Here is a 20,882-nt window from a genome sequence, read left to right on the forward strand (position 1 = left end):
TAAGCACCATTCCCTTTATTTATGTCCTGCCTTTTGAGGGCAGTGGAAGGAAAGCAGAGACTGTTATTCCTGTTCTCCATGATGGGAAACTCCACTGTGAAGCACCCCTTGGTTTTGTGCATCTCAATCCTTTTTAAAGTTTTGACATATGCATGCTTCCTTCTCTGATGCCCCATCACACACATTCATTTGAAAAATTAAAGTGAACTACACCTACCTTTTTTCATGTCGTAACATGTAAAATGAACTTTCGCTGCACTTTCTGTATGTGGAACACATGAGGAGCAGAAAGGGTGACACAAACCTGATTTTTGGCCTCCTCAGGCACCTGTTGGCCCCCTATGGGATGCATCCTTGTTCATGGCACACAGAATAACCCTAGCCTGCGTCTCACGGTCAAGAGCAGCAAACATCAACCCGTAAAATACTTTCTCCAGTTGTGTCAACCTGGTCAGGACTGGTGTGTCCCGTGGTGGTAGGGATTTGTATAAGTTTTATTTTATTTTATTTTATTTTATTTTGGCCACACTGCGCAGGATGTGGGATCTTAGTTCCCCAACCAGGGATCAAACCACTTCTTACTACCCATGAAGTGGAAGCATGGAGTCTTAACCTTCCCTGGGCCACCAGGGAAGTCCCTGTATAACTTTTAAACACAAAATTGTTCAATTTTTAAAAACTTTTATTGAAGTAGAGTTGATTTACAATGTTGTGCTAATTTCTGCTGCACAGCAAAGTGACTCAGTTATACACATATATATTCTTTTCCATATTCTTTAAAAAAAAATCCCTCTGTACGTGAACGTTGTCCTCAATGATGTAAGATCCATGAAAGGCAGGGTCTTTATCTTTTTAGCTCCCTGCTTTATTCCTAGCGGTTAAGACAGTGCCTGGCACACAGGTGTCCTATAAATATTTGTTGCATGAATGACGAGTAAGCATTCCCTGTCCACACGTGACTGTCCACTGAGCCCCTGTATTAGTTCTTTCACGTGTCCCTGCTCATGTTTATGGGCTGAAGCCCCCTCCCAACTTATCAACTGAAACTCAGCTGCAGCCTCTCCTCCGTGAAATGAGCTCCCCGTGCAGCTGTGATCTGAAAATAGTGAACAGCAGGAAGGATCATGTAAATCAAATCAGCAAAAATATAGTCTATTTCATATTGAAATAAACTAAATTACAGAGCTACTACCATGACTTATCAAGGGATGTAAATGATTGAGAAAATAAATCAATAAACCATTCTAGCAGTTTCCAAATCACGTATTGATCTTTTAAAGTTTTTGCCATGGTTTTTTATTTTTTTATTTTTTTTGGCTGACTAGCTATCACCTGCTAGATGAAACCATAATTGCCTGAACCATAATTTGACTTAGAGAATCACATCAGGCTCTCAACAACATTCCACATTCGGTTGATATTTGGTAGGTGACTTTTGTCTTAAGTAAATGTCTCTTAGCATCAATGCTTTAGTTTTTGGTGCTGAATCCTCCACTGAACTAAGGAATTTCACTAAAGAATTTCTTAGCCCTTATAGTCCTGTTTGATATTTCTATTTATTTAATATTTCTGTTACCAACTAAGTCATACAAATGTTCATTGAAATGTCCTATTAAAGAATTGGTTTAATTTTATCAACTTATGTTCACCTGCAACCCACGAAGCTTTGTGAACATCAATCAGCCATATGGAAGGAACTTAAAATCCGTTATGGTTTTTACTTTTCTCATCAAACATGCATCTATATATAATTTATTTAAAAATTAATAATTTGTCTCTTGTACTTGATATTTTATTTTAAATTCTTTATTTTTCTCATATATTTATATATGATATATATCTTCATTATTTCCTCATTCTCAATATCTTCTGCTTCTTTCTTGTTTTCTGTATTTAGATTTATACGTGTAATGACTATCATTCATCAAAATAATCTATCAGCTTTAATAACTGAAACATTTCTTTCTTGTAAAACAAAACAAAGTTTTGAGGTCTGTTAGAATATTACTTACTTAAACCAAGTCTCTCATTTAAAAAATTTTTTCTGGGACTTCCCTGGTGGTCCAGTGGTTAAGACTCCACGCTCCCAATGCAAGGGGCCTAGGTTCGATCCCTTGTCAGGGAACTAGATCCCGCGTGCCACAACTAAAGACCCCCGCATGCCACAACTAAAGATCTCACATGCCTGAGCTAAAAGATCCCACATGCTGCAACTACAGATTCCTTATGCCGCAACTAAAAAAGATCCTGCCTGCCGCAACGAAGATGCCGCAGCAGCAACTAAGACCCAGTTCAGCCAAATAAATAAATAAATATTAAAAAAATAAAAAGACTCCACCCATCCAATGCAGGGGGCACGGTTCGATCCCTGGTCGGGGAAGTAAGATCCCACATGCCACGCGGTGCAGCCAAAAAAATATATATTTTTTTCCAAACATTTACCTACTCCCATTTCAGTTTCCTGCTCTATAGGAATTGGGTAATTTTCACATTTAGATCTAAAGTCCTCAACTATTTAAGCCCCAAACTCCTTTCCCTCTGTAGATAGTCTAATCACCAAGCAATACTCAGAATCACAGAGCCAGGCCATCTGTACCCATGGCCCTTGCTACGGGCACTGTGATAACGGACCAGTGCCAGGTGCCCAGCACCTGGATGTGCCAGCCCTGGGCCTGGTTGCCCTCAGATCCGTTCCTCATCCTTTCCCTGCTCTGCTGTATGTTGAAGGGGCAGCTTGCAGCCTGCAAGCCCCCTTCTCAGTGAGGTCTCCGATGGGAGGCACCGGTGGGGACGGAAAGGCAGGAGGAGAAGAGAAGCCAGGGTATTCCTCTCATCCCTCTCATCCCTCTCTCCCTCCGCCAGCATCTCCATCTTGTCTGCAGTTCCAGCACTGCCGTACAGGCCCTCTGTGGCCCAGGTTCTCCCAGGGGACCCCAGCCCCTGGCTCTGGTACTCACCATCGCCTCCTTCTCTCTCTCAGCCCAGGGATGGAGGGCCTTCTCACCGCTCCTGGACTTGCATTGTCCCTGGTTGATTCCTGAGCCTCTCCATCCCCCGGGGAACCAATTTCCTGCATTAAATCTCCTTTGCTACCTAGATATGTTTTCCTGGTTAACCTCTGGCTGATGTGTTGCAGTTTCAAGGTCTGGTAATAACATCCCATGGGGAGGTTCTTCCCCTTCCCCTAGTGGCCTTGGGTTCCCCTTTCAACACCTCCCACGGCTTGGGTCTGCCTGCTGCCAGCTCCCCCCAGCTCTGCTTTCAGCCAGCATCTTGTTTGTGGCTTGAAATCGCGTATGGAGGGAGCATTAGTCGTGGAAATCTGCAAACACCACAAATCCTGCTCACCCTGCCCATCCCCACTCCACCGAGGGCCAGCTGTTGAACATTCACCAGCACGCCACTGGCGGAGATCTGGGTGAGATCTGCAGTGGACACTTGTCCATTAACTGCTGGCAGAGCAGGGGGCTTCTCTGCAGAGGTGGGTTTCTGGCTCACCCCACCTCGCCTAAGAGGAGAACTGGCCCCTGCATGAAGACAGCTGTACGTCCCCAGAGAGCCTGGCTAACTGCTGTCTCTGGAGCAGGGCTGGCACTAGGGTGATGGGGGGAGGAACTCACCTCGGGTACAAAATTTTAGGGGGCATCGGGGAAACTCAGCAATCAAGACAACTAGTATTTTCAATGCAATATTATTAAAGATCAAAATTAATGCCCCCCACCAAGCCCCATGAGGAACAAAATATCAAAATTTTAAGGAAAGACAGGATTGGACAAGGCTGAGATCACAGTGAGATGAGGAAGGTAAGTCATGCAAGATTCATCTTGGTTAGATTTTGATAGTTTGTTCACATGGATTTTTTTTGCATTAATTTTGATTTTTTAAAAGGTTCATGACTTTGCATTTGGCAATGATTTCTTGGCTATGACACCAAAAACACAGACAACAAAAGAAAAATAGATAAATTAGAGGTCATCAAAACTGAAAATTTTGTGTGTCCAAGGACACTATCAACAGATTAAAAAGGCAAGCAGAATGGGAGAAAATATTTGCAAATTACATATTTGATAAGGGATTAATATCCAGAATATTTAAAGAGCTCCTAAAACTCAACAACAAAAAACCCAACAACCCAATTTAAAAATGAGCAAGTGAGCAAATGAGCAACTATACTCCAATAAAAATTAATCAAAAATAATAAAAAATAAAAATGAGCAAAGGACCTGAATGGATTTTTCTGCAAGAAGATATACAAATGGCCAATAAGCACACGAAAAGATGTTCAACATCACTAATCATTAGAAAAATACAAATGAAAACTGCAGTGAGCTACCACCTTACACCCATGAGGATGACTATTATTAAAAAAAAAAAGAGAAATAACAAGTGTTGAAGAGGATGTGGAGAAATTGGGACTCATGCATTGCTAGTGAGAACGTAACGTAGTGCAGCTTCTGTAGAAAACAGTATGGTGGTTCCTCAAAAATTTTAAAATAGAACTACCATATGATCCAGCAATTGCACTTCTGCATATATAACTAAAAGAATTTAAAGCAGGGACTCAAAAAGATATTTGTATACTCAGCATTATTTATAAGGGCTACAATGAGAAGTAACCCAGGTGTCCATTGATGGATGAACAGATAAATAAAATGTGGTCTATCCATACAATGAATATTATTCAGCCTTAAAAAAGGAAAGAAATTTTAGCACAGGCTACAACATGGATGAACCTTGAAAGTATACTAAGTGAAATAAGCCAGACACAAAAGTACAAATACTGTGTGATTCCACTTTTATGAGGTACCTAGAAGAGTCAAATTCATAGATACAGAAAGTAGAATGGGGGTTCCCAGGGGCTGGGAGGAGGGAAGAATGGGGGATTATAGTTTATAGTTTATAGTTTATAGGAGAGAGTTTCAGTTTTGCAAGATGAAAAAACCTAGAAATGGATGGTGGTGACAGTTGCACAACAATGTGAATGTACCTAATGCCAATGAACTGTACGCTTAAAAATGGTTAAGATGGCAAATTTCATGTTATGTGTATTCTACCAAAATTTTTTTTAATTAGGGGAAAAGAGCAAGGTGCAAACCAGTATGCAATCAGTTACTTTTATGGTAAAAAGGGGGGGGAGGGGTTAGACTCTAGTACTTTATTTGCTTGGATATGCATTTTTAAAGCTCTGGAAAGATGCGTAAGAAACTAAAAATAAACTTTACCTTGGAGGGGTAGGGTGGGAACTGGGCAGATAGAGGGCAAGGGTCGGTGTGACATTTGTCATGTATCTTTTCTAAGAATTTCCAATTTTATACAAACAGGTCTCAGAAATTCCCAGCTGCTTATGGGAAAGCAGAAATCAGATTCGAGTGTTGCCTAATGGCCACATGGCCGCCTCTGAATGATAACTCTTTCTGTCGGGGTTTACCTTGACCTGCCATTGATCAGTGCCTTGTTATCGGTCTTATCTCACCTGAAACCCAGCATGAACCCTCACACCAACCAGCAGAGCATTTTCCTCTGGAAACAGTCCAGCTCCCTTGAGAGCAGTGGACCCTGAGGGCACTGGGACCCTTCCCTCTGGGGGCATGTCCATCTTTCTGCTGGGCTTTCTGTCACGTCCATGGATATTCTTTCGTTGGTGATCCTGCACTGGCCAGACCTGCTTGCCAAGCTCTCTGTCTAGCAGGAAGACTCAAGGGCGCCCCCTCCTAGCTTTACTGAAGGGTGACCACTCTGGGCACAGTCGGGGGACCAAGCTCTCTGTCTAGCAGGCAGGAAGACTCAAGGGCGCCCCCTCCTAGCTTTACTGAAGGGTGACCACTCTGGGCACAGTCGGGGGACCTAAGGACAGACACCTGCGGGGTGGGCTCCCCCTTCGCCCTTCACCTCTCCTCTATCCTCCTTTGCTCAGGGAGCCCTGGCCCCGAATCTATTCCCCCCGCCGCTGCCCACCTCCCCTGGGCCTGCCCCTCCAGTCCTGCCCTCCCCCCCGCTCCCATGCAGGAGCCCTGCCCCTTAGCCCCATCCTGCAGTCAGACACACATAGGTTTGAATTCTGGCTCTGCTGCTTATGAGCTGTGTGACCCTGGGGAAGGTAGTTAACCTACCTGAGCCTCGGTATCCTCCTGGGTAAAATAGGGACACGAAGAAAGACATAGGGACACGTGCGATCTCCTGCTGGGAGGCCGTGGTCCACACCGGCTTCTGGTGCCAGCCTGGTTCTGCCTCTTGAGCTGGTTGGTGGCCACACAGGACTTTGCTTTATAATTATTTATTAAACTGTACATTTTTATTTTATGCACTTTCCTATATATATGTTCTATCATACAGTTTCCAAAAAAAAAAAAAAAAAAGCTTTTTAAAAAGGTAAACCTATAGAAAAAATACCAGGGGCTAAATAAAGGCTAGTTTAGTTACCCCCCCAGTCCCCATTGCCAATACCATTTCAGTTCTCTCCTTTTCTCAAAAATCATTTTGATTCTCAATTATCAACTAAACCCCTTTCCCTTCCCAGCCAAGCTCCTAAAATGACTGCTCTGAACTGTCCCCTACCACTTCTCTCTCCCCGTGTCCTTCCCATGAGCCACCGTGGGTGTCGGGCTGTGCCCTGACAGATCTGATCGCCCACCACGTTTCTGAGGGGCTGGACCACTTCTAGCTGCCAGGGCCATGGGCAGGGTCTCCTTCCCCATGGCAGGGAACCTCACCTCCCAACACGAGTCAGCCTCGTCCTGGCGCACAAGGGCACGCCCCAGGTACAATCCCAGGTGTGAGGTTCTGCAAATGGTCCAAAGCAGTGTCACCTGCCCTTGGCACCGGAATTATCTGGGAGTATTCACCCACTTGAGGAAAGACACCCCTTCCTCAGCCCCACCCCTGAAGAATCTGCCAGGAAGAAAAGCTCCAGAAAGAGAATTCTTATCCACCGAGCATCTACTACACGCCAGGCACTTCTCATACACCAGCCTATGTAATTCTTCTCCCAGTCCTATGAAGCTAGTGCTGTGATGGTCCTCGTTTTGCAGGTGAGGGAACGGAGGCGCAGAGGAAGTGAGTAACTTGCAGTGGGTCACGTGGGCGGGATGGTGGAGACAGGATTTGAAACCACGACTGTGGGGCTCCTTTGGCCATGCCCTTCCTGAGACCACTCTTTTCCATACATTGCTAACTTAGTTTCTGGTAGTTTCTCCAAAACGTTCATGTGCACGCAAATTACCTGGGCTCTTGTTAATTCTGACTCGCAGGTCTGGGGTGGGGCCTGAGACTCTGCATTTCTAACAAGCTCCCAGGGATGGTGTTGCGGTCCATGGACCTCACTTTGAGTAGCAAGACAGGAGAAGTGAGCATAAATGTGACCCAGGGAGTCACTGGGGTCTCCCTACTTTAAGGGTGAGTCAGCTAAGGTGGATGGACTGAATGTTTGGGTCTCCCCAAAATTCGTATGTTGAATCCTAACCTGAGATGTGATGGGATGAGGAGGTGGGGCCTCTGGGAGGTGATTAGGTTAAGAGGATGGAGCCCTCATGAGGGGGATTAGTGCCCTTATAAAAGAGACCCCAGAGGGATCCCTTGTCTCCACCCTGTGAGGACACAGCGAGAAGATGGCCGTCCCTGAACCAGGAAGCAGGGCCTCACCAGACACCAAATCTGCCAGCACCTTGATCTCGAACTTCCAGCCTCTAGAACTGTGAGAAATAAACACCTATCGTTTAAGACACCCAGCCTATCACATTCTGTATAGCAGCTTCAACGGACTAACACAGGACAGGGAAACGGCTGATCCGCCCTCAGTAGTAGGTCCTCAGCCTGGAGGTCCCCTCACCATACTGCCCAATCAGACACAAAGCCCAGACCTCTGCCTACTTATCACAAGGACTTGGGACCTTATCATTATCTTTGTGATGGTGACCTGTGATGAGTGATCTTTGATGATATTACTACTATGACTCATTGAAGGCTCAGGTGATGGCTAGCATTTTTTAGCAATAAAGTTTCTTTTCATCAAGGTACGTAAATTGTTTTTTAGATATGATGCTATTGCACACTTAATAGACTACAATATAGTATAAACATAACTTTCATATGTACTGGGAAACCAAAAAATTCGTGTGACTCGCTTTACTGCGATAATCGCTCTATTGTGGTGGTCTGGACCAGAAGCCGCAACATCTCTGAGGTCACCTGTATCAGTGTCTCCCCACCTTTTCACCTGTGGCATACAGAGAAGGTGATAGAACTCGTGCCCCGTGCTGGAGCACAGGAGACGGTGCTGCCACTGGGGCAAAGCCCTCGCCCGAGGGTCCCCACGGGCCAAGGGCATCAGGGTCTCTGCACACTTGTGTTCTATCCACAGCACCCAGAGAGAAGCCCTGGGTGGAGATTCTTAGACTCCCCTTCAGGATGCTCATTTCCCACACATTCTATTGATGCTCTGCTCATGTGCTTTGTTCACAGTCACATCCGCAGATTAGTTCAGGGTTCAGGTTGTTCTCTGACCAGAGGTGGGTACCCAGTGACCCCCCGGTGACCCCTGCTCCCTGGGACTCGGCCTGTTCGATCTGATCCCAAGTTGCTGGGTCACATCCACGGCACCTGCCCCCATCCCGTCAAAACTGGTGCTACCCTTTCTGACCTAGTTATTTGGTCTCATTTCCCAACAACAACCAGCGTGGCCTCCTTCCCTCCCTCTTGTGAAATGAGTTGCACAAAGAAAGAGAAGTTGGGGCCTTTCATGTCTCTAAGTTCCTTAGGTATGATTTTTGCCACAAATCGCTCCTGCAAACTGGCCCAGCCAGCCTGACGCACTTTCCAGAATGCACAGTCCACACTTCTCGGCAGATGCCTTTCGAGTCTTAACCACGTGCAGAACTACTTGCTTCTTTTCTTCCGGGGCTGCACGGCAGGAACGCTGGTGTGGCATCCTTGCAAATCTCCATAGCATGACATGGAGCTGGCACACAGCTGGAGGCCTCGGCCGCTTTGACGGCGCACAGAATTCCCGAGCCTGCACACGCTCAGCTGAGCGCCGTCTCTGCTCCACCTGTGCAGCCTGCCCCGTCGCAAGCCAGGGACATTTGCCAAGCGCAGGTTCAGAGCTTCCTGCCCAGGGATATGATGCTGTACCCCTGCACACGGCTCTGGTTTCTGGAAGCACAGGCCCTGCCAGGGTTCCCGCCAGTGAGAATGAAACGTCCACGGGGCCGAGATTTGAAGAACGGTGGATCTTACTTGACAACAGACCCCAGAGGACCCTAGACAGGGAAGAGTTGCTGCCCTTGGGTCCACTGACCCAAATAAGTACTGCGGGGCCTCGGGAGGAGGGAGGATGAGGAGAGACGTCAAAGGGGCCTGTTGAGATGAGGCCGAACACACCTGGCACCTCAGCGACAAGGTGGCATCCACCCCCCTTTCCAGGAGCACCACCAACTTCACAGGCCCCGGCAGTGTTGACCCTGGCAGGACGGGCGGATGCTATCAGCTCGCAAGGTCTGAGCCAAAGGGGCCTGTCAAGATGAGGGCCCAACACACCTGCTGCCTCAGCGACAATGTGGCATCCAACCCCCTCTCCAGGAGCACTGCCAGCTTCACGTGCCCCGGCGGTGTTGACCCTGGCAGGAGGGGCGGATGCTATCAGCTCGCAAGGTCTGAGCTTCAAGGCAAGGGCAGAGCGGCTGATAAGCAAAGTAGGGCCTGAGAACTGCGCCAGGCACAGGCACACGACCTACCGTGCTATTCCCTGGCCGACCACAACTGGGGCTTTGGAGGATTGCCCAGCTCAGGCCTGGTACCGCCGGCGGGGGCTGGGGGGTGGGGCGAAGACGGCCAGCCCAGCCCCCAAATGTGCCCCCAAACGTGAGCTGTCTGCATTTTCCTCCAAACGTACACGTGAGGATCCCCTCACACCATGGTTCTTTACTCTTTGGGGTAGGGGGGGGACCCTTTGAGAATCTGATAAAAGCCAGCAACCTTTTGCCCTGAAAAATGTAGCATCTAATGTAAGGCTGAGAGTTTGGTTTTCCATCCCTCTGAAACCTGGTGATAGATAGATGGGAGGATGGGAAAGCTACTTGGGAGTGTGGGGAGAGAAGCTGCCTCTGAGGCCCCAGAGGAAGGGAGGGGAACAGGGAGAAGTGTTAGCTAAGGTTAAACCCTGAGGTGAAAGAAAAGACGGGCAGCACCGTCTCTCAGAGATGGCTGATGGAGTAAAGGATGCCAGATCCCAAATGGGTGGAGTCAGATTAGCAGAGCATCTTCAGTGGTCCCGACCTGATCACCTGGCCAGGGAGAAATCCAGCAGGAGCCCAAGAACGTAATTCATGGGAGGCTTTGGGAGTAAACTGCAAGTCTCTCCTCACCCTCATGATATAACACATCATGATGAATTCAGGGCGCTGGACAACCGTCAAACTTGGTCATTGTGGGAGACTCCCAGTCCCTGCCCCCTGGTGGTCACTTTTCTGGGGAACCCCTCCCCTTGGGTGTAAGCAAGACCTTGCCTCTAACCAATAGAATATGGCGAAGATGATGGAATGTCCCTTCCTTGGTTGGGTTATGTTATGTAAGACTCTGTCCTGCTAGCAGATTCACTCTAGAAACTCTCCTTGCTGGCCGGATGAATTAAGTGACCATGATGGGAAAGCCCACGTGGCAAGAAACTTCCAGAAGCTTCTAGGAGCTAGGACTGACTTCTAGGAGCTGAGGGCAACTGCCAGCCAACAGCCACAAAACACCAGGACCCTCAGTGATATAAGCACCAGGAAACGAATCCTGCCAGCCACCTGAGTGAGCTTAGAAGCAGTTCTTCCCCAGGAAAGTGTCCAGATGAGAACCCAGCCCTGGACCACACCTTGATTCAGCCACATCCTCAACAGAATCCTGCTTAGGATCGCCTAGGATCATACCTGATCCACAGAAACTATGAGATGCTCAATGTGTGTTGTTTTAAGCCACGCTGTTTGCTACACAGCAATAGATAACACAGCCACGGAGCGAGAAAGTAGCTCAACGGGTTTCTCAACCTGTGCTGTGGTCAGGAGGGTCCGTATTGGTAGACAAAAGCACAGAGGTTCCAGGACAGGGATAAGTGGTTTCTCCATTTCATCTCAGGAATCACTGTGTTTGTTTTAAGTTTAGCTTTTATAAAGTCCTGCACATTATGCTGGAAGAGGTATTCCTTTTATTCTGTGAATTCATTCTATAGCTAAACCTTATCCCTGGAAACTGTTACTGTGAGCCATCACCTAGACTTCAGAAGACTCATATTTGCTTAATTATTTTTTTTATTGGAGTATAGTTGCTTTACAATGCTGTGTCAGTTTCTGCTGTACAGCAGAGTGAATCAGTCATACGTATACATCTATCCCCTCTTTTTTGGATTTCCTTCCCATTAGGTCACCACAGAGCACTGAGTAGAGTTCCCTGTGCTATACAACAGGTTCTCATTAGTTACCTATTTTATACATAGTAGTGTGTATATGTCAATCCCAATCTCCCAATTCATCCCACACACCCCCCTCCCCGCTTCCCCCTTGGTATCTGTACATCGTTCTCTATGTCTGTGTCTCTATTTCTGCTTTGCAAATAAGATCATCTATACTATTTGTCTAGATTCCACATATATGAGTTAATGTACAATATTTGTTTTTCTCTTTCTGACTTACTTCACTCTGTATGGCAGTCTCTAAGTCCATCCACGTGTCTGCAAATAACACAATTCCGTTCCTTTTTATTGCTGAGTAATATTCCATTGTATATATATGCCGCATCTTCTTTATCCATTCCTCTACTGATGGACATTTAGGTTGCTTCCACGTCCTGGCTATTGTAAATAGTGCTGCAATGAACATTGGGGTGCAAACCATTTTTGAATTATGGTTTTCTCTGGGTATATGCCCAGGAGTGAGATTGCCGGGTCATATGGTAATTCTATTTTTAGTTTTTTAAGGAACCTCCATACTGTTCTCCATAGCAGCTGTATCAATTTACATTCCCACCAACAGTGTAAGAGGCTTCCCTTTTCTCCACACCCTCTCCAGCATTTATTGTTTGTAGATTTTTTGATGATGGCCATTCTGACTGTGTGAGGTGATACCTCATTGTAGTTTTGATTTGCATTTCTCTTACAATTAGTGATGTTGAACATCTTTTCATTTGTTTGTTGGCCATCTGTATATCTTCTTTGGAGAAGTGCCTATTTAGGTCTTCTGCCCATTTTTGAATTGGTTTGTTTTTTTGATATTGAGCTGCATGAGCTGTTCGTATATTTTGGAGATTAATCCTTTGTCAGTTGCTTCGTTTGCAAATATTTTCTCCCATTCTTTTTGGGTTGTCTTTTTGTCCTGTTTATGGTTTCCTTTGCTGTGCAAAAGCTTTGAAGTTTCATTACGTCCCACATGTTTATTTTTGTTTTTATTTCCATTACTCTAGGAGGTGGGTCAAAAAGGATCTTGCCACAATATATGTCAGAGTGTTCTGCCTATGTTTTCCTCCAAGAGTTTTATAGTGTCCAGCCTTACATATAGGTCTTTAATCCATTTTGAGTTTATTTTTGTGTATGGTGTTAGGGAGTGTTCTAATTTCATTCCTTTACATGTAGCTGTCCAGTTTTCCCAGCACCACTTATTGAAGAGACTGTCTTTTCTCCACTGTACAGTCTTGCCTCCTTTGTCATAGATTAGGTGACCATAGGTGCGTGGGTTTATCTCTTGGCTTTCTATCCTGTTCCATTGATCTATATTTCTGTTTTTGTGCCAGTAGCATACTGTCTTGATTACTGTAGCTTGTAGTATAGTCTGAAGTCAGGGAGCCTGATTCCTCCAGCTTATTTTTTAAGTTATGAAGTCAGTCTGGGTTCCCTGATATTTGTTGTAAAAAATGATAGCAAAACAGCACTCATTAAAGTGAGTATTAAAATATAAAATAAAGGACATTATTTATTAATGCAAAGGAATCTTCCCAGGGAGTCATAAATTGTCTTTAAACAGAAGTGTTGAAAACAGTTTCCATACAATTATACAAACTACCGGATGACCAAAATTCAATATGAACAGGGACAGTTTTTTAATCTTTTACTAAAACAGAAAGATTCTAAAAAATCATTTCTCCCCTTCAAACAGAATCCCATCTGTTTCAAGACTGAATAAATATGTCAGCACAGCTGTTCATTTCCAGAGTTTAGTAAACATTGCAAACTTAGTATCAGAGCATATGGGAGATATTTAGCAAAAATTTTCCCCCCAAAACTCAATGACTTAAGGAGAAAATGAGAAATTTTCATACTGTTGCCATATATATATTCTACCTATTTCACTGACTGGAAATCCACACTTCAGCTTTATATATTCTTCAGCAAGACAACCAAATAATTTTGCTTTAATATGAATGTGCTGAATAATTTTAAGGAAACTATTTTTTAATTTAGGTATTTTGATAATTGTTTATTTAAAGGAGAAAAAGGAACAGAAATATTGATTCATCTTCCATTAGAACCCTAATGTCTCACCAGTGAAGTGAGGAAACAGACTGCCACGACCAGCTCTAATGAGCAAAACCGCACAAGAGAAGGAAAATGTGGCAGGTGGGTGGGAAGGGGGCCCGTGGGAATGGGCAGTTCCTGAGCACAGCTGTGGGTTTGTGGCAGTTGATTTTTTCTTTCTTTCTTTTTTTTTTTTTATAATTTTTATTGGAGTCTAGCTGATTTACAATATTGTGTTAGTTTCTGCTGTACAGCAAAGTGAATCAGTTATACATATACATCTATCCACTCTTTTTTAGATTCTTTTCCCTATAGACCATTACAGAGTATTGAGTAGAGTTCCCTGTGCTATACAGGAGGTCCTTATTACTTATCTATTTTATATATAGTAGTGTGTGTATGTCAATCCCAATCTCCCAATTTATCCCTCCCCCAGTTTGCCCCCCAGCTGGTTTTCTTATACTTCATAATTTACATGTTTACAGATATTCTTTCAAATGTACGCAATGTTACTTTTGCAGAAAACATTTAACTATGGGCACGTGTCTAGTCCCTCCACTAAAACCACAGCTTTGGAAGGCGGGGAAGCAGCAGCCCTGCAGGGCCAGGTTCACACCATTTCTCACGGGTGAGGAAGTGGAGACCCAAGACAGGAAGTGGACTTGGTCCAATCCACAACCGGGGGGCAAAGCGACAGCCAGGATTCATTTCTCCTCCAGGTGCAAAGCTTTTTCCCCAAATCAAACCTCCCTCTAAAACCAGATTTTCTGGGACTTCCCTGGCGGTCCAGGGGTTAAGACTGTGCCCTTCCGATACAGGGGGCGCAGGTTCGATCCTTGCTTGGGGAACTAAGATCCCACATGCTGCGTGGCCAAAAAATAAAAATTAAATAAAATCAGATTTTCACACTTTTGTACTTGTTTGGAAGATGTGTAATTTCCAGCATGCCAGACAGGCTCATGTTCAAATACAAAATTGTCATCAAGGAAAGAATGGGGATGACATTTAAAGCGTCGTTGGGTATTTGCTAGGCGATTGGTCTCCTTTGGGTCGTTGGATCATGATTCCTGGCAGATCTAGTGCTGTCTGCAGGCGTCAGTGCAGGGGGCAGGAGGGGCATGGACACCTCCCACCATAGACAAGTGAGTGTCTGTGAACAGCACCTGCTGAGTGATGCTGGGAACACAGGCCTCCCTCCTTCCATCCTCCACTTGCATTTAAGTGTCTATTCATTATCAATTCAACATGATACTTGATGACTTTGTGAAGAAATTGGTATAGTGGATCTGCATATCCTGATAATGCTGGATGATTCTTTTCAGATAATGAACATTTCAAAATGAAAAAATTCAAGAGGATTATTTTGTTGTTATTAATTTGAAATAGAATATAAATCATGAACATCAACAATTAAAACCTAGTAATAATGAAGTAAGGACCCAGAAAATGATGGTTGGTCCACTTCTAAAGCAGCTGCTCTGTCTTAGTAATAGCCTCCCAATTGTAAACCCAATTGAGAAGAACATGAGACATTTATTCTATGTAGCTCTTTTCATAAAAACATTTGGGTAAATACAATAGCACTATGTTCTGAGTTTGTGGTATGATTCAATACATTTTTATTATGGTAGGAAAAAAGGGATATTAAGGAACTTAGTTATTTGTATATAAATAAATTACAAATTTATTCTGTAATTCCCAAAAAGTGTCCTTCAAATTCCCAAAAAGTGACTTTGGTTCTTTCAGACAATAAAAGTTTACCATACTTGCAGTGATGTTCTTTGCAGCACTGCTTGTAATAGTAAAAGACTGAAAAGAGTGTAAATGTCCATCATCAGAGAATCAGTTAAGTATATGTTTGTACATCCATACAATGAAAAGTAATGCAGCTTTTAAAATAAATGAGGAAAATTCAAATGAATCCAGTTTAGTCTCATAGGTTGTTAATGAGAAAGGCATGACATACACACACGCGATATATATATATTTTTTATTTTATATATATTTTATATATTTTAGTTTATTTTTTTATATATTTATTTTATATATATATTTATATACATATATATAAATCTGAATATGCAACTATGTAACCAGTCACGATCACCTCTAGAGAGGTCCACGGGGAGACATTACTTTTCACTATGTTTACCCATTCATGCTGCTTGAATATTGTGAAGTGATCACCATAGTAAGTCTAGTTCACCTCTGAAGATTTTTAAAACTAACTAAAAACTAAAAAAAAAAAAAAAAGGTAGATACCTAAAATGGAACCTCAACTTCTATGGTTATCAGCTAATACTGAAAAAAACTATGCAGTATATAAGTTTTTTCTTTTTTGGAAAATTTCTGGTTTCATGTTGATACATAACCTGCTATAAAATAATTAGTGGATGACCAATTGTGCGTAAATTATTCTAAAAACAATGAAAGCTCCTTGTCTTCTTATTCCAGCCTCTTCCTTTCTAAATTTGGAAGGTGCTGGTGTCATCAAGGCCAGGCCTCCCACTGGCTGTCTCCCATTCTACCCACACCCTGGGTGGCCATTCCCAGCCCTCTGCAGTAGCCTCACCCTCCAAAATACCCAAATAGTTGCAACTTCATTAATGGGAAATTGAAATTTTACCTAACATTTTATGGAACAAAAGGGATGGGTCACCTCAGGGACCATAAGCCTAACGTGACTTAACCCCCTGTTGGGCTGCCCCCCGCAGGCCTACAAGGCCTGCAATTGCCCAGCTTCAAGATCAAAGAAAGAGCCCAGTCAGTAAGAGAGACATGAGTGGCTTAATGGATGGAGTAGCTCACACGTCTGAAGCAAGGTCCTGGAGCGACACCCCACTGTCTGCATCGGATGGGCGGGCAGGACATGGCGGCAGTCTTCGCTCCTGGGGCAGGGCAGGGGTGGGGGCTGGGAGATTGCCAGTTATAGGGGGATTGATGCCAGGTGGGCTCATTAGTTACCAGGGAAACTAGCAGAGGGGCACGCCCCTCACAGCCCCTTAGGTAAGAACAATCAGTAGCTGGGGTCTGGGGCAAGGACATAGGAAGGTCAGTCATGTGCGTAGGGTGTAGGTGAAACAGGCACCAGTTGGGCAGGGGATGTACAGAGAGCAGTATGAGCACACAGCCCCCATTAGACAACCTGCTCTTTCCCTGAAGTTCTCTCCCGGCAGTTCACATCTCCTCTCCTCCTCCGCCGGTGTACACATCCTATCACCCTCAGCAACTCATCTAGCGCCCACTGGATCTGTTAACCCACCAGCAATGCAAAAGGCAGGTGGTGAGCCCAACAGTGGCCCAGCTGCAGGGCTCCCCCTGGCCCTGCCGCGTACAAATGCAGCCCCATCTCGATACGTGCGCTCAGACTCAAATGTTCTTCACACTCAAACATCTTTGAAATCAGGCTCCATTGCACAACCACTATCGACCAGGGGGCAATTGGAATAGCGTCAGTATCACCTACCTGAGCACCATCAAAAACAGCATCAAACCTGCAGGGTGGGCGTCAGCTTTTCAACCCCTAGGAACCAGAGTTGTAGTTTTGGGGTGAGTCCGGTACATTTAGCCACATTCCTGAAGCAGGTGTTAAAAGTAGACTAACTTGATATCCTTGTAAAGCTGGTTTATAGCACCAATGATTTTTAGTTTTTATAAATTCTTTTCAGAAATGCTCTCATCCACACACTTATTGGCACAGAGAATAACACTAAGCAACTAAGCCCATGTGTCACAACTACCGAGCCTGCGCTCTAGAGCCCACGAACCACAACTACTGAGCCTGCATGCCACAACTGTTGAAGCCGTGCACCTAGAGCCCGTGCTCCGCAACAAGAGAAGCCACCGCAATGAGAAGCCCGCGCGCCGCAACGAAGAGTAGCTCCCGCTCGTCACAACTAGAGAAAGCCCCCATGCGGCGACAGAGACCCAACGCAGCCAAAAGTAAATTAATTAATTTAAAAAAAAAACAGATTTGCTAACGCTCCCTGAGATCATAGAGCTACAATTTCAAGTGTTGGGTGTCACCATTTAAAAAGCACCGAAAGCAACACCGTAGGTGATGCGTAGCAATCACAGGATGGATTTTGAATGCCCTGGTGTTATGCGCAGGGGTCCTTGTGGTCTGGGATAAAATTTCCAGTAACAGCATCACACAATGGAAGAAAAGAATGCTGCATCTCAAACAAATCGGAAGGAAAGATCGTTTGCTCTTGATTTGTTAGGTGACTACAAAAGGCAACGTTCAACAGTGAATTTGAAGTGTGTGTAACACTCATGAAACATGAAGGTAATGATGGAAAAGCTCATTTCTTGGTTTATAGATGAACAAATTCGAAACACATAGCTAAAGTTAAAAGTAGATATTTTACCATCTCATCTGCAACCCTAAAAGTTAAATGTTTAAGTTGGGCAGAAAGAAAGCTTTTGGGAGGATCTTCCTTCACGTTGGAAGAAGAGGCATTGTCTGTTCAATTTAGTCTCAGTATAGTCAAGCATACATGATATTAAAACCATAAAAATTGATGAGATCATTCTATTTTCAAAACAGCAAGTACCCTAATTTATCTTGATGAAATGTGATTAAAAAACAGAATTACTATCTCATGGGTGGCTTACGGAACCAATACACTGAAGTTAGAGGCAGTTGCCGTTAGATTAGTCTGAGATTTAGTACCTTTCTTACATTAATTCTAATCTATTTCAATTAGAATCTTAAGGTTATCCAGCAAAAAATAAAGTTTATATTCCCAAACTTTTTAAAAAAATCAAACTTTTAAATACATGTAAACTATATCTTACTAAGTAAATATGTACCAAGGGCTGCTGATAGTAGAGCAGAATTTCATCATCAATTAATTCAACACTCTCAATAGGAATGTGACTATGTAAAATTAAGAGGCAAGGAAAGTGTTTATACCTTTTGACTTAGTAGGCATACGTCTGGGTTTCTAAGTAAAGCAATTAAATAGTGGAATGACTGCATAATTATGATATTCCACTCAATGAATTATTACACAGCTATTTTTAAATGGTAAATATCAACACTATATTTAAGTTACTTGTAACACGTATGAGAAGACTGAATGGGAATATTAAAAAAATAGCTAGTATGTCAGGGAGCAAAAATTGCAAGTGACTCTTCCAAAACTTTCAGCAGTGTTGTCTTAGCACTACTTTTATAGTAAAAAAAAAAAAATTTGACTATCTAATACCATGTTATATAAGCATACGGGGAAAAACATAGGCACACACTATACTGTTTAACATCAGTTATTGACTGGGTTTAGAGAAGACAACTTTTTTCATTACGTATCTTTTAATTTTTAAATTCTTAATAGAAACATTTTTAAATACAAAAAATTTTTAATGCCTCTTGAAAACACTCATGCCCTTACCATAAAATACAATAACAAATTGGCATCTGGCCTATATGAGTTAAAAAAAAATAGTATTAGCACCCATCCCCTTCTACAGTAAGTATCCTAAACGGTGCAATAGTATTCATTGCCCAGAGCCTGCTTCTCGATTTTAAACAGTACACCTTGATGGCAGCCATGGGCTGTGCTGTCTGTGGAGTGACACAAAGGCACATCATGGCAATGCCACATAGAAAACACACCAGCAGATCTAGTAACCACACTGGTAGCCTGTAGAAATCTTCAAGATGAAAAACATCAGAGCAAGGTCAACCTTTGTATTCTTCTTTATTTAAAAATCAAAAAACTATTTTTGTGATGCAACCCACACTTCCCCCTTCCAAGTAGCTTTTCAGATCACTTTCAAATTAACTATAAAAAACCCTTTCTCCCAACAGAAAGGAAAGCTTTTATAGTAAAGTATTGAATCATCTCCTGGGATCCCAAGATATGCACCCGATATTAAGTATCTGGATAGAAAGGGCAACTCTAATTTTAGTCTTAAAGTGCAAAGCTGTCGGTGACTAAGAATCACCTATGTAATTTGAAGGATTCATTTGTTCTTTTATGCTTCTTTGAGGTTCTCCCGGAGGTGCATTTATAGATTTAGAAGGATTAAAGGAAGCCATTCTAGAAAAAATCCCTCCAGAGGGCCCCAATTACAAGGTCATCCAAGGAACCTGGTGGAAATTCTGGAAGACTAGGGTCTGAGGGACAAAGGGTCATTCAATTCAGTTGCTTCTTCCCTTCACATGGAAGGAATTAATTTCTGTTCCTTTAAGATAACTGAGAATAAATTAAGAGAACTTAAGAACTGTTTTTCAAACTGAACAATTAGAAATATTGTTTCTAATGAGCTTCAAAACCAAATTATCTACTCAAGTATTCATAACAGCATTTATTCCTAAAAACTAAAAAAAGTGTAAATAACCTAAACATCCCTCACCTGATGAACTGACAAACAATGTCGTACATTCACACAACGGAACACTGTTTAGCGATGAAATAAAGCATTGACACATGCTACGACATGGATGAACCTTGAAAACATTATGCTAAATTAAAGAAGCCAGTCACAAAAGACCACATATTGTATGATTCCACTTATGTGAAATATCCAGAAGAGGCAAATCCATAGACACAGAAAGTAAATTAGTAGTGGCGTAGGCTGGGGAAGGTTTTTTTGTGAGATGCTGAAATGGCCTAAGATTAGATTATGGTGACAGTTGCACGATTCTGAATATACTGCAAAATCACCAAACTGCAATCTTTAAATGAGTGAATTTTACGGTATGTGAAACGTATCTCAATAAAGTTGAAAAAAAAAAAAAAAAAGACCTTAACACTAGCTGTTTGGTTTTAGCAAATAAAACGTACAAATGTAAGCTTAATTATACTAAGTAGGGAAGGAAACTGTATCAACATAACTATTAAATAATTATCTAGAAGTTCAAATCTAATTATGTCTCAAAAGAAAAAAATTCACGCTTCTACCCAGCAGTTACAAGTTCCAAATACATAACACTGTCATCAAGCAGATAGTAGAAATGCCTTTTAATCCTTGACAGCTGTGTCCGTGAGATCCATGATTAGTTAACTGGAGTTTCACTTTCCAGTGATTTCAGGGGCAGCACATCCTGAGGTAGCTGGAGAAAGTAAGTCTATATATTTAGACAGTAACTGCTTCAGAGGGTTAGCGTAGCTTTTCTGAAGGGTCATCTAAGAGTGTATAGAAAGGCTGTAGTAAGGAAGCTCTCTTTAGAAAATCGCGTTTGGAATTGGTCTAAATTAGGGGGCTGAAGCTGGAAGAGAATAACCAGTGGTGCTTCGAGATTGCCATCTCTATCAATTGAGTCCACCTGAAGGGGTGGAGCCCAGGAACCTGTATATTGAGACAAGCTCCTCCGGAGGCTGACATGGCAGGTAAGGGACCACAGTCCCGGTCACCACCCCTCAGCTCACCAACAGGAAGGCAATCAAAGTAAGAG

Source organism: Balaenoptera musculus, chromosome 6 (genome assembly GCF_009873245.2).
Source record: "Balaenoptera musculus isolate JJ_BM4_2016_0621 chromosome 6, mBalMus1.pri.v3, whole genome shotgun sequence".
Taxonomy (NCBI): Eukaryota; Metazoa; Chordata; class Mammalia; order Artiodactyla; family Balaenopteridae; genus Balaenoptera; species Balaenoptera musculus.